We start from the raw sequence: 15,377 nt of genomic DNA on the forward strand, positions 1-15,377 counted from the left end.
TGGTTTTAGGAACTAGATAACCAAGCTCGTTGTTTCTCTCTATAAAGTAAGAGTCTGTGCCTTCTGAATAGTGTCCTAAGGGCTTCTCCAGATTTAAGTACTTGATCTTTGAGACATACCTTGAGTAGGCTTTTTTTTTTTTTAACTTGTTTTCTGTTTCCTAGTTATTTTCTAAATAAATTAAATTATGAAGTATTACATCTTATTGGTAAAATATTCCATATATATTGAGATGTATCTTTCGGAGGTATGCTATAGGTGAAGTGTGTGTGTGTGTGTGTGTGTGTGTGTGTGTGTCTGTCTGTCTGTCTGTGTGTACAGGAGGAAGAGAAGGAAGAAACAGAACTCGGGAGCTTAGCAACTTGTTTGGGGCTCATGCATCAAATAAAGGTTGTTTTTTTTCCTGATGCAATCATTGGTTTAGTGACTGTTGCCAGTTAAAAACTTCTGTAATCTGTGTCTCCTTCATGCCAGAATTCAAGCCCCATTGATCAAAGTAGTCATCCTCCTCGTTGAGCCAGGACTGGTCTGTGACACAGTTCTAGAACAGTGATGACTGTATTAATATTTTTGATACCTGGCTGACTTCAAAGGCTTCAGTATACAGCACCCAAGTGTCAACCTAGCTCCTGGCAAAAGACTGGAACTTTTAGTAGAACTGATTTCCGTGGGTGAGTCCCTTCACCCGTCTGGGTGCCTCTACGGCCTCACGTAGAGAAGGCGGACGTGGCTAGACCTGGCAATGGCTTGATGGGCCCATCCACATCTACAGCCAGATGACTGCCTCTGCCCCTCAACCACGTACTGGTCTTGGCAGAAGCCAAAGCGTGCTGCTATTTTATAAGTGACAACCATGTCCTTGCCTCTGTCAGTAAGGAGTTAACATCTCGTATGCAGAGTGCGAGGAGTCTTACGTAACTCATTGAGTCTCATCTCATGGGTGTTTTTCTGTAAACTCTGCCAGAACTAATTTCACGGTTTTAAAACAACTCATGGTACTGAAAGAATGTGTAATGAGCTGCCAGGAGATATGATCGTTTCCTGTTTGTAAGGAAAAGACCTGTAGCTCCTTGGGACTTATTAGAAAGAATTTCTCAATTAAGTCAACAACACAGGCCCTTGGAAGAGCACACATGGTGCAACAGAGCTGGTTTTTGAAGGTTCTCCCTCTACTGGGGCTCTAGAACCTTCCCTTCCTCTTACCTCATCCCCACCTTTGTCTAGCTTTCTTTCTTTCTTTCTTCTTCTTAATTTATTGTGGTACATTACATACAAGATTTACCATGTCAGCCATTCCATTTTTTAAAAATTCCTGCTAGGATTTCAATTAACATTTCATTGGTTTTTATAATTTTTCCTCATCTCTTAAGAGTTATTTATGTATTAGGGGTATACACTTTTATTATAACATATATTACTAATTAATTCTTTTTTTCACTTTTTGTTTTACATTGGAGTATAGCTGATTAGCAATGTTGTGATAGTGTCAGGTGCACAGCAAAGGGACTCAGCCATGAATATACATGCAGCCGTTCTCGCCCAGACTCCCCTTCCATCCAGGCCATGCTAGCCATTTTAAACTGCACAATTCAGTGGCATGTAGCACAGTCACAGATTGTGCAGCCATCACCGCTATCTCTTCCATAATGTTTGCATCACCCCAGAAGGAACCCCCTTCCCAGTAAAAAGTCATTCCCAGTTCCCAGCCCTTGGCAGCTACTAGTCTGCTTTCAATGTCTATATATTTACCTGTTTGGGGTCTTCATGGAAATAGAATCATCTGTTATGTGGCCTTTTGTGTCTGGCCTCTTTCACTTAGCATAATATTTTCAAGGTCCATCCATGTGGTAGCTTGTATTGGTCCTTCATTCCTTTTTTGTGGCTGAATAATATTCTATTGTGTGGATATACCAAACTTAGTTTATTCATTCATTAGTTGATAGACAGTTAAGGTTGTTTCCACCTTTTGCCAAGTGCGAATTGGGCTGCTACGAAGATTTATAGACAACTGTTTGTTTGAACACCTGCTTTCAGTTCTTCGGGATATATACCTAGGATTAGACCCGCTGGGTTATATGATAATTCTATTTTTAACCTTTTGAAGAACTGCCGAACTGTTTTCCAAAGTGGCTGCACCATTTTACATTCCCACCAGCAATGCGTGAGGGTTTCCATTTTTGCCAACACTCTTTATTTTCTCTTTTTTCTGTTTAATTGCCATCCTAGTGGGTATGAAATGGTATCTGGCTTTCTTTTGGAGGGATTTATTTCTCAGAACAGTTTAATTTTTTTCAGTGGTGGAAAGCTTGTATAGGCCAAATCACTGCCATAGCCCAGCCCACTGAGTCCATATCATGTCTCTAAGTTTAGAATCCAGCTCCTGCATTTAGGGAAGTCTGTAGGGTCACCTCTAGGATTGCAGTGTGCATCAGAACTGCCAAGGGCTGCCTAGCTTCACGTCCTTGTGCCATCTCTTGGAGTCCCTTCCAGCTTAAGTAGCCTGTGCATCCCACCAGAGCTAGGCTATCACGCTCTCCGTGATACAGAGAGCAGGGCAGCCATGTTCCAGCACACAGAATGAGATGGCAACAGAACCACAGCCAGACCCTGGCTCACTCCTCCTCCAGGCTTCTTTCCACTCTGTCGTGAACCACAGATTCATTTCACTTCCTGTTTGGAGGATGCAGAGGTTAGAAAAATATTGCCGTGATGCTGACAATATTTACATAGGTTTTAAACATTTTGATACTCACAGTAATCCTGGGATGTAGGCCAGACATCAGGTAGTACTATCCCCATTTTAAAGCTGAAGAAACCAAGGCACAGGGCCATTTAGGTAATTGCCCAGAGCTATTTCCACTGTAATAAGTTGCTGTAAATAATGTTCCATGGTGGTCCAGTCTACAGGGTACCTTCACCTTGAGTGGGGCTGGAGAAAAAGGAAGGATGGGGGTCTAGGTGAGAGGAATTGGCATACTTAGGGGATGTCATAAAGAAGGTCTCCTCTGAGAGTGTGAGGTTGGCAAGTAAACCTATTGTTTCTGGTTGGCTCATCGTGGAGGGAGGGAAAGGAGGAAACTGTTTAAAGTTGTAAACTTAAGAGTTCAGTGGCTGCTACTCATCATTACACCATAGGGTTAGATGCCCATGCACCCCCATGGTGTCATGCTGTGCCCCACAGAAATGAGGTCAAGTACTGAGCCTTCTTCCCTCCAGGAGCTTCCAGTCTAAACCATTATCAAGCTTTTAACCCCCAGAAAATAGTCTCCTGAGGTCTGGCCACCTTTTCTGAGACATGTCATAGGAAGAACAATGTGGAAGCAAATTACGTATCACAAGCAGCGCATCTAGGGGCTGAGGTTTTATTGCTGCCACTACTGTTGTTTTGTGGTGCGTATAGCAGTAAAGTGACAATTGCTACCAGCCTGCACACGGTGTATAGACCACACTGAGCGCTGGCTTGGAGGCACCATGTTGAATTCTCTCTATACCTGTCCCCACTACTAGCCTCATCATCCAGGTTAGTTCCCTAGAGATAAGGATTCTTTGTCCTGATTGCGGAGCTGGAAGACACCAAGGGGGTGGGGATTGTGGATAGCTGCTATCACCCAAGAATACCCATGCCAAAATGGTCATAGCTTATAAATTCTGATGCTCTAGCACTGTTTTCTTGAGGGTTTTATGTGGTTGGCAAGTGATAGAAGGTGGTATCACATTTTAGAAACTAAGGTCCAGGATTTGGTTTTAGACAAATGCATCCGAGATCAGTCCCACCACCTCGCATTTCCCACCTGTGCTTGGTTGAAGGTCTGGAAGTGGAAAGGCAGAACTCCAGGCCTAATCTGCATTGAGTAGTGAATTCAAGGATACGGGCAGATGGGCCAAAACACCTGTCTAAACAGAAAAAAGGAAAGGAAGTCAGTTGTTTTTTGCTCAAGGTCTAATGCATTGACAACTCTGCACTGTCAGAAGTGAAACACTGTTATTCGACAACCAGTGGCCCATGGCTTAGAAGGTTCTGGTTGTCATTTTGAAAATATATTGGATTTTACTGTTAGAAGCCCACAGGCAGCTCACAACAACGACAGTGACTCAGTTGTCTCTGACGTCACTGGAGATTTGGATATCGGAAAGCAGGCTTTGGCTCACTGGTTATGTACCCAGAATTTTCCTCTAAGGCTTTCTCATTGTCTTTCCCCCAAAGGACAGCATAAAAGCAGGTATAATGGTCTTGTGGGGGCAGCGTTCAAATCTGTCGAAGAACCATTCAAAAACACAAATGATGTGTATACCTCATTATGGGCTACAAGTTGGGAAGTTGGAACAAATTTAAAAAGGAAAATTTAACCTGGGATGCGTGTGTAGGAGGGAAAAAGGGCTTATCAAGAATGCTGCGAAATAAGCAGAAAATTATTCAGCATTTCTCTGCTGTTCATTAAAGCAATGGTGTTAGGCTTCAAAATTTTCTGTTTTAGTCAGACCTTTATTTCATTTATGCCAGTATTTATAAATAATTATATTAACTGACATTTTAAGTAGACCTGTTTCCAAACAGTGTGTTATTCACAGTGACTTTTCTGGGGGAGAAAAGAAACCACTGAACACACTGTGCTCAGCAGAATTACAAAGCTACTGCGGATAAAGGGATGGAATTATTCTACCTTTCCTCTGCTACGTCAGAGGGGCAGCTGGGACCCGGGTCCTCAAAGAGCCCGTTCTAGAGTACACTCAGTCGAGAACCTTCCAGGGCTTGCTGAATCCAGCAGAGTGTCAGAGGCACTGAGGCAGGAGGGAATGCCCCCCTCGCTCAGATGTGACAGAGCATTGTAACTATGGAAGGTCACCGCAGAGGCAACCTCCCAGAATGTGGTGGCCAGTAAGCCTTGGAGTCTAGCCTGGCTTCAGACCATCTCTGTGGCAAATCACCAGGAAGCTCTCTGAATTTCCACAGATTCTCCCCCCGGTGAAACATGGACACACTGAATATTTAATTAACTGTTCCTAGTCCTTGGGGCCTTACTACTCTCTGCTTCAAACACAGGCTGGACTTGTGCAGTGAACTTTCGCGCTTGGCTAAGCACATGCCGAGGTGGTTTAATGTAGTTCCTCAGTGTTCAAGATGACTAAGAAACTGACATCCAGCATCGATATATCACAAATGAGAAAGGGAATCTGACAAATGGGATCATCAAACTATCCTATTACCTTTATCTGTTCCAGGGTTTACAGTTTGCAAAGCATATGTACTGTGACTTACCTCGTTTGATTACTTGAGCAACGGGAGCGTGTTTTGGGTTATTTTTGAACTGCGAGGCACAGAAGGGTTTGTTGTGTCTAAGGAGCTTCTGAGGTTCATTAGTTCTTGGGTAAATTTTATGAGTTCATCTGATTATTAAGAATAAGACTCAGTTGGGACTTCCCTAGTGGTCCAGTGGTTAAGACTTCATCTTCCAGTGCAGGGGGTACGGGTTCGATCCCTGGTCAGGGAGCTAAGATCCCACATGCCTCGTGGCCAAAAAACCAAAAACATGAAACAGAAGCAATATTGTAACAAAATTCAATGAAGACTTAAAAAAAAATAGAATAAGACGCAGTTACCTTAACTGTAATAATGGAAATATAAATAATAATAGTAAAACTTAAATGGAGAATATTATTAATATACTGCCCCGATTTAGTATAGAACCTATGTATGTTCAAGCCAAAAGGAACTTTTGAGATTATTTAGTCCATCTTTTCATTTTATAAACAGAGAAACAAATGCACAGATACATTCACTTTTTGCCTAAGATCACAGAGCTAGATAATAAACCCAAGTTTTCTTTACTCTTTTTTAGGGGGGAAGGGGTTTGTTGGGGGACAGGAAAAAACAGAATTTATAGGATTTATGGGTTCTGTTTAGAGGCCATGTGTCATTTAGCATAGGGTAAGCTATGATTATATGGGATAAATCTGCTTAACCCTGAAAAAATTAATAACTGGGTACATTAACTTTTTTTTTTCAGTGATCCTCATTCCTTCTTGTAGATCTAGTTATCAACTGGTGTCATTTCCTGTCAAACAGAGGAACTTCTTTAACCTTTCTTTTAGTGTTGGTCTTCTGGTAGTGAATCTCTGAGTTTCAGTTTATCTTGAAATGACTTTATTTTGCCTTTATTCCTGAATACAGAATTCTGAATTTTTCTTTCTGTATTTTAAAGATGTCATTCTATCATCATTTGGACCTTGTTGTTTATTGAGAGAAGCTGGCTGTCATTCATATTGTTTCTTTTGAATATAATGTCTCTTTTTTTCTGGCTGCTTTCAAGATTTTTCACTTTATCTTTGGATTTCAAAAAATTAACTGTGGTGTGACAAGGTATGGGGTTCTTTGTGTTTATCCTGCTTGGGATGTGTTGAGCTTTTTGAATCTATAAGTTGATATCTTTCACCACATTTGGGAAGTTTTCAGCCATTCTTTCCAATATATTTTCTACCCATTATCTCTCTCCTGTCCTTCCAGGGCTTCAATTTCATGTATGTTAGACTGTTTGCTGGTCTCTGAAACTCTGTTCACTTTTCTCCAATTTTTTCCTCTCTGTTCTTCAGATTGCATACTTTCTATTGATCCATGTTCAAGTCCACTGACTCTCTCCTGCCATCTCCAGTCTGCTGTTAAGCTCACACAGTAATTTTTTTTTCATTGTAGTCATTTTTCTTTTCCACTGTAGGATTTCTGTCTGATTCACTTTTGTAGTTTCTATTTGTCACTGAGGTTCCACATGTGTTGATGCATTATGTACATATATTTTTTCAATTCCTTGAACATACCTGCTCTAAGGTCCTTACCTGCTAAATGCATTATCTGAGTATTCTTGGGGTTGGTTTCTGTTGACTCCTTTTCTTGAATATGGGTTAAAGTTTACTCTTTCTTTGCGTGTCTAGTGGCCTTGATTAGATAATATGTAATACAAATGCTGCAGAGACTCTAGATTCTGTTATGTTCCTCTGAAGAGAGTTTTGTTTGTTTTTAAAGCAGCCAGTTAACTTGGCCAACTTCAGCTTTGTCTTCCCTGTGGTCAGCAACAGCTAAAGTGCCTTTTCTATTCTTTAATCTTCCAGCTGCTGCTTTTGTATTGAGCCCCCCGCGTTCTCCTTCATGCATGTATAGTTTAGAAGTCAGCGAAGAATTTGGGCAGATTTTACACACTGGTGTTGTGACTTGTCCTTCTGCAGTTCCCACCCTTCCAGAATTGATCCCCTACCTTTGTAGTTTCTCTCAAACCCTGATCTTATATCTGACAGCTCAAGCTCTACAGATCCAAAAACTAACTAGGGTGTGTTTTCAGGCAAGAATCCTCAAATTCACAAATTTTACCAAGTGGAGGCCGTATCTTTCAGGGTGAAGGCTCTCTTCCAGTTTCTGTTTGCTTTTGGTTATACTCCATTGTCAATCATTTTTAAAAATTATTTTGTGTCGATGTTTTGTTGTCTGTGGGAGGGTTAGTAGACTGTTACCAAAAGCCAATATTCCTTATACTTACATTTAGATTTTTCAAAGCACGTTGGCTCAATATCACAGCTCTGTGATGCAGAACTCACTAAGTCCATACTACAAATAAGGAAACAGACTCAAGGAGGTTAAGTGCCTTGTCCAAGTTCATACAGCTGAATAATGGCTGAGCCAGGACTGAGACCCAGTCCACAGTCCGTGTTAGGCACATTTGAGTCTAAATGAGGCCGACTTTTCTTTAAAAGCTCCTATAGAATTCTCATCCCACTGAACAAATGCCAATCCTGACTTTTTGAAACCTTTTGGTCCAAAGGAAGGATCTGGGGCCTCTGTGGGTTAGATATCTCTGAGAAGAGAGACTGTGTCATGCTGGTGTTGGAAGCAAAATACCTGTGCAATCCTAGAACCAACTAATACCTACAAGCCCTGGCATGCATGATCGTGAAACTGAAGCCAGCCCAGGAGTTTCTTTGGGGGGAGCCACGTACAACCATGGCAGGAGTGTTGTGTGTTGCACGCCCAGGACTATCTATTGAAATTCTTAGTGTTGCAAAGCTGAAAACTCAAGCTGTGTTGGCCCCCGTGGTTGGGGAAGGTATTCTGCTCCTCTCCCTCATGGAGACTTGGTGCAAAGTGTCTGCAGTTTGAAACTCACAGGAAGACAAGGATTGGTCTAGAACTGGGATTTATGTAGGTATTTCCTAGTAAATCTACAGCCTTCTCTACTCTCCAGGTTCTAGATGCATGTTTTCCACACCCTCTGTCAGTCCTGGATCTTCCTCAGGCCATGATGCCACATCGTGTTCAAGTCCAATTCCAGCTTCCTGAGGGAAGTCCTGTTCTCCGCCAGCCCTCCCAACCATCTTCCACCCGGTTCCCCCAACCCACTCCCTTCCAACATCAACATCTGTATTTAGTCAAGGTTCTCAAAGCACGGTCTTAGAAAATCTGGAGCAAGATCATGGGATTTTGGTATGGTATGTGACTGTAGTTAACAATACTGTATTGCATACTTGAAAGTTGCTGTGAGAGTAGGGCTTTAATGTTCTCACCGTGTCGACAACAAAATGGTAATTAGGTGAAGGATACAATAACTAACTTTATTTTAGTGAAAACATGGCTAGGGGCTTCCCTGGTGGCGCAGTGGTTAAGAATCCACCTGCCAATGCAGGGGACACGGGTTCAAGCCCTCGTCCGGGAAGATCCCACACGCCGCAGAGCAGCTAAGCCCGTGTGCCACAACTACTGAGCCTGCGCTCCAGAGCCCGTGAGCCACAACTACTGAAGCCCGCGTGCCTAGAACCTGTGCTCCGCAACAAGAGAAGCCACTGCAATGAGAAGCCCGCGCACCGCAACAAAGAGCAGCTCCTGCTCGCCGCAACTAGAGAAAGCCTGAGTGCAGCAACGAAGACCCAACGCAGGCAAAAATAAAACAAATAAATAAGTAAATTTATTTTTAAAAAATGTAGCAATAGGGGCTTCCCTGGTGGCACAGTGGTTGAGAGTCCGCCTGCCGATGCACGGGACACGGGTTCGTGCCCCGGTCCGGGAAGATCCCACATGCCGTGGAGCGGCTGGGCCCGTGAACCATGGCCGCTGAGCCTGTGCGTCCGGAGCTTGTGCTCTGCAACGGGAGAGGCCACAGCACTGAGAGGCTCGCGTACTAGTATCAGATTATCGTGTTGTATAGCTTAAACTTCCACAATGTTATGTGTCAGTTATATCTCATTTAAACTGGGGGGTGGACGGAGAAAGATCATGGGTGGGCACGCATGTTTGAAATGCAGGTTCTCAGGCCCCACTCAAGTTAGAAGAAATTAAAATCTCTGACTCTCAGATTCACACCAGGGAATCTGCCATGTAGCCAGTGATCCAGGTGATTTAGGTGCTCACAAAAGTGGAAGGACCGCTGATCTGGGTGAAAGGTTGAATGCTCAGAGCAATCGCAAGTCTGAAGACTGAGCTGTATGAACCACATGTCTTCACTTGGGGAAATCTCTTCATTTTTCTTTGGTCATAGGTTCTCAGATGGAGAAATTGGATTCTTGGAAATCAATTCTGGCTCCATCCCCTATCAGCTGTATCCTCTGGGCTGCTGTGATGTTAGAGGAGACTGTCCTTGCCCCAGTCCTTTCACTGAGCCTATCTTAGACCATTCGATCAAAAGTAGTTCCTTTTCCTTTAGTCATTCAGTTCATGCCACCTACATTTATCAGATCCTTGTTATGAGCAAGGAACATTGCTCAAGAAGGAGACTTACCTCAAAGCTAATAAAGCTTAATCTTCCGAACCTCTCATTCGCACAGGTCTCTTCCAAGGCCGTGGGAAGGATCTTCATCATGTGTTCTCAAGGTTATACTTTTTCAGTAGTATTTGCAAAAGTTAGATAGTTTTTATTGTTTTTTCTTAAAGAAAGTCCCCCAGCTTGAATAAGCTTCAGCCACCACCCCAAACCTAGATCTGTTCCTGCAAAGAGCTTACAACCAGTGGGAGAAAGAGACATACATGTGGATTATTAAAATACACTGTGGTAAGTGCAATGTGGACTGTCTTCTAGGCATTCTGGGAATATACTTGTGAGGAAGGAGGATGATCAGGGAAGATTTCCTGGAGGAGGTGTTGCCTGAGCTTGAACATGAAGTAGGGGAAGGAACATTCTTTTAGAGAAATAGCTTGAGCAGAGTTACAGAAGTAAGATATATCATGGTGTGTGTGTGTGTGTGTGTGTGTGTGTGTGAGAGAGAGAGAGAGAGAGAGAGAGAGAGAGAGAGAGAGAGAGAGGGAGGGAGAGAGAGGGAAGGAGAGAGGGCGATATTAAAGCATTTTGCTATTTAAAGGCATTGCCTTTAGGTTGGGGGAGCCTCCGATAATACGATGGTGAACAGATTCCCCATTTCCAGGGAGCTGTATGGGCTGTGGGGCTGTATCCCCAGAGCACACCCGATCCTCCAGATCCTGGAGCCCAGCTGACCCCTCTCCTTGACCTTTAGGAGACCTCTTGGTTGACTCCATCAATAACTGTTCTTCAAGGTAAAATAGCCCTTTTACCCCTCACTTCTTTTCCCACTTCCCTACAACCCTTCTTTATTGTCAGCCTTGCAAATCAATATTTCATTTTGAAGAGCCTTGTTTGATGCCAGTTCTGCTTATTTGCTTCACGGCCACTGTGGGTAATGCTTTCTAGGTCTGTCAGTATGTAAATTAAACCAAGCATAGATAGCTTTGTGTTGCTTAATGTTCAGCTGATAAAAATTAATGTGGTGTGAAATGAGCATTTTATCTGACTGCAGATACAGTGACGGAGTTAATTAGACAGGCAGAGGGAAAATGTTATTAAGTGGGATGGGGAATTTCTCCTGGAAAAGGGCCTCGACCCTCAGACAGGAGGTTTGGATGGGCTGCGGCTATGGCCGGGGTGCCTGGGCTGGGGCAGGCTGGGTGCAGCGAGACAGAGAGGGTGCCCTTCTTTGAGCAGTCAGCCCCACGGTGCTGATGACTCTGTGTGGATCCCGCCTGGGGAGGAAGGGAGGGAGGCACAGGCCAAGCCAGGCCGGCCACTTCCAACTCACTGCAAAATTCATGCATCAGCACTTACTGAGGTGGCCTCTTCTCCGTGCAACAGCACTGCCATTGGTGGAGAAAGGAGTTTCGTCCTTAAGCAAGCAAGAGCAAGATGAAGGGCCAGGCAGCGCCCCACACAGCAGTCAGCCAGGGGAGCGAGGAACCCCCAACCTCAGTCTAAGGTGTCTTGAGTTCTGCTCTCCTGGCCTTTGCACATGCTGTGCCCTCGGGTGGGAAAGTGTTTCCCCCGCCCAGCCATGCCTGTAGCACATCCTGTTATGATTATCTCCTCCCCCACTAGCCTCATTGAAGTCAGAGGTGTCTTGCTCATTGTGGTGACCACGGTACTGAGCACTGCGCCGATACACATAAATACTTCATAAACGTTAAGGGAATGAATGAATGCACAGGAGGCTCCCTCTGCTGCATCTGTCTTACTGCCTGCACTTCCAGCCCCTCGGCCTCCTACACCCCTGAGCATCCGTCCCACCTCAGCTCAGTGTCACGTCCTCTCCAGAATTTCTCCCGTCTCCCAGACAAGATCAGCTACCCAGGTAGACTCTCTTGAGATACCTTGTACTTTCCCTTCAGAGGACTTTCCAAATTTATGGTTAACCGTTGTGTGTTTCCCCACCCCCACGAGACCATGAGCTCCATGAGGGTAGGGACAGGGCTATTTTGTCACCACTGTATCCTCAGCACCTGGCGGGGTGCCCAGCACGTTGAATGTCAACGAATGAATGACTAAATGTTTGGTCTTTCCGATGCCTGGTAAATTTCTAGTCTTTCGTCAATATGTTGTTTCGGGGAGGTTTCCTAGACTCTCCTGGCAGAGTTTCTCCTTCCTCTGAGTTCCCACAGCACCTTGCATATAACAACAATAGGTGTGCAAGGGGGCAACTGTAGATTGCGGTTTCTGTGCCCTTCTAACCAATTAGGATATAGCTCCTTGAGAGCAGTCATGGTGCCATATTCAGCTTTGCATTCTGAGTGCTTAGCACCGGGCTGGCCTTTGTAAGTGCTCCATACGGGCGGCAGGATTAATCAAAACAATTGTACATATCCCTTGGTTAGATAAGCAATACTTCTGTTAGATGAACAGATTTTTAGCCACTGATATAGCTCTCCCCACTCCATGCCTTGCAAGGGGACACCCAGAAAGGACAACGGCTGTGGCCATCCGTCCATCCCTCCTCAGCCTTGACCACAGTTGGGGTGCACTGTCGTGCAGAAATGCCACATTTAGTGGATCCGTCCTGATTCCACGTTATCATGTGAAGAGGGTGTAACCTTTCCAAATGAGAAAGGGACTAGCTCAACGTTTAATCCTGTGATGGCCACATCTGTCTCTCAGCTGGGCCAGGGTCCCTGCACTCCCAAATGTTGCAGTAACAGCGCCTTCCGTTCTGATAGTCCCGTGTGGTGACCCAGCACTTCTCTCACGTGTCCTATTAGGTCTCATGGGATGAACCTACACCTGTACCTTCACAGCATTCAGCGACTCACAGTAGACCCGCCGATTTACCTCCCTGCTCCTCCTTTGTAAAATGGGATGACATTTGCCTTTGAAGAGCTGTTGCCTGGAAGTCTTGATACGTTCAGAAAACACTGATGAAGTTCCACTCACACCCCACCCAGTGGTTCCCGAGTCACTTTATGCTGAGAAAGGCCATGGTTCTCGCTCTATGGTCACGCGGGACTTTGCATACCTCTGCCCCTAAGATTGCTAAATAGTTATCACACCTGAGCCTCCAAGAGGGCGCTGCCCCCAAGTGAGGGCTGGATCCAGTCTGGTGAGCATCAGGTAGGGGAGAGGCTTCCTGTTTGTTTGCCAAACCCAGGTGAAATAGGGCCCAAGAACCATTAGAGAAGCAAAGGAGCGCAGGGCAGATGGGTAATTTGCTGTTGAGAAGAATGTGCCACCTTGCTCATGTCCTCTGGTCCTCTGCCACCCTGAGGCTGCTCAGTATTCCTGCTGCAGGGTGGTCATGCAACCACCATCCTCCCCGGGTGGCCCTGGTGGCAGGAGGGCAAGCTCACCCAGCTCCCTACAGGGTCCTCCCCTCTGTCTGTTCATCTGCCACTGAACTGTGCCCCCAAACTGGGCCCAACACCCTCCTGCTGCATAAGCTACATCTCACCCAAGAGGGTTGCTTCCATCATATTTTTCTGGTAAGGCTCAAGACTCTTTAGAGTGGCAGCCAAGGAGGTGGTGACTTGTAAGTAAAAAGTAAAATCGACATTTACCTTTTCAAAGCAGTTTCAAAGCATTTGTGTTTCTGTTGTCTGGCCATTTTGTCTGTCTGTTTCTGTTTATCCTCTGGCCATTCAACAAAGGGCATACTGATCTTGTCATCATTTGACACTTGGGGAATAGAAGGGCAGAAAGGTCCAAGCAGAAAGGTGTACCATGTGGAAGACACCTGGATTCACTGATGCCACATTCTGCCCAACCCTCAACCACAGTGATCTTGTTTTATGTGTGAAAATCTCTCCAGCTGCTGAAACCCCCATAGGCCTGGAACCAGGACTGTTACGTTGTTCCACAGGGTGCTGTGCGAAGGCAGGTCATTAAAAGGGGATTTTGGTGAGGTTGTCAGGGATGCATTTATTCCATTCACTTAGTACTTAGTTACTGGCCCCTGCCATGCAGATAAGACGAGAGCAAAGACTGGCAGTCTCTGTTCTGCAGCGCTTACAGTCAGTCTCCTGGGGGGAAAGGAGTTCATCAAATTGTAACCAAATAAATGTAAAGTAACAACAGCAAGGAGTACTACAGAGGATACACCCTGGAAGAGTGTATAACAGGGGTTTTGATTCCTCACCTCCCCATTGTGAAGGGGAGGAATGCTTCCCTGAGGAAAGGATGATCGGAAACACGAATAGGACTGAACCAGGCAAAGGAAGTGTCATGTGCAAAGGCCCTGTGGCGAGGTGAAGCACATGTGTTTGAGGAGCAGGGTGAAGTCTACTGAGGCTAGAGCCCAGGAATGCGGGAGAGAGCAGCGTGAGATGCAGCTGGTGAGGTGGTTGAGGGGTCTTAGTGAAGCTTCCGTGGCACAGCGGGCCCAACATCTACCTTTTCTTTGGGCTGCGTGTGACATAATTTGCCAGTGAATTTGTTCAAGATAATACATGGCAGTTACAACACTCTCTTTGCCCCTTCATGCCTAACTTATCCACAGTTAAAATTCAGATCCCTTCTCCATTTATTTAAAATATTTATCACTGGAAAGGGGAGGCTAAAAGTTCTTCTTCCTTGTTTGCATGAGTGACTTCAGGAAGAAAGCATTCGAGTTTCAAGCCCACACAAGCCCCCCAGCTGGAGTCTCCAGTAGACCCTCTGAGGGTATGGATCAAGCCTGTTAGAAAGGTGCTCACCGATGTTTATTTCAAGTGCGTGAAACCAGACACTGAAACTGTTCATTAAAAATTCCTATGTTCAAGGGAACAAAGAAGAATCATTTCAGAAGCTCTGTAATGAATGTGCAAGCGAGTGCAGGTTATCTTGTCAAACACAATAATCATGAGTCAGTGTGAGCGGATGCTACTTGTATTTGATTTTGTCTTTCACTGGAGCTCGCTGACGGTTGCCTCTGACCCTCCACCTCCCCTGGTGGGTAGGAGGACCCGCCTTTTGCTTTGGGGTCCCCTTTGGCCAGGGCTGAGGTAGGGATGACATGGAAATGTGAGAAGCATCCAGTCAGGGCATAAGATGGCGAGAGTGAAATGAAATTAACCCCCGGGCAGGACTTTTTCATGACCTGTACACAGTGACGGCTGGGATGCCGGTGGAAGGTGTGGAAGTGTTTCTACACTATTGGAGCTGGAGAGGACCAGTAGCTACTCAATCCCACAGCCGTTAAGTGGCAGAACCAGGGTTCTAATCAGGTCTGCTGAACCCACGTTGAAAGTTTTCTTCTCAATTCCGCAGCTGGTCTTCAGATTTCACCCACGTTGTCTGTCCAGCTACAGAGTATAGTGTAATAGCAGTATACCTGAAGCTTTGTTAGTCACCAGAAACACAAGGCAGAGGTTTCTTCACAACCTGGAAGGACAGACAGACACATGCAGTGATGGAAGCAAAGCTCTGTAACAGTCATACAGCACATTTTGAAGAGTCAACAGTAGGACCAGAACTTTTCACCAAAATGTTTGGTGTGGCCCCATGAGAATGTCCAGAATCTCCATATCCCTATTGAATGGGGATCCAAGGTCAATGTATGTAATGGAATAGTTTGATTTCACTCACATTTGGGGAGCCAATATAAAATTCCTGTATTTTACTGCAAAGAAATAGCAGGACAAACACACAAAAAAACTA

Source organism: Neophocaena asiaeorientalis, unplaced genomic scaffold (assembly GCF_003031525.2).
Source record: "Neophocaena asiaeorientalis asiaeorientalis breed wild unplaced genomic scaffold, Neophocaena_asiaeorientalis_V1.1 scaffold264, whole genome shotgun sequence".
NCBI lineage: Eukaryota > Metazoa > Chordata > Mammalia > Artiodactyla > Phocoenidae > Neophocaena > Neophocaena asiaeorientalis.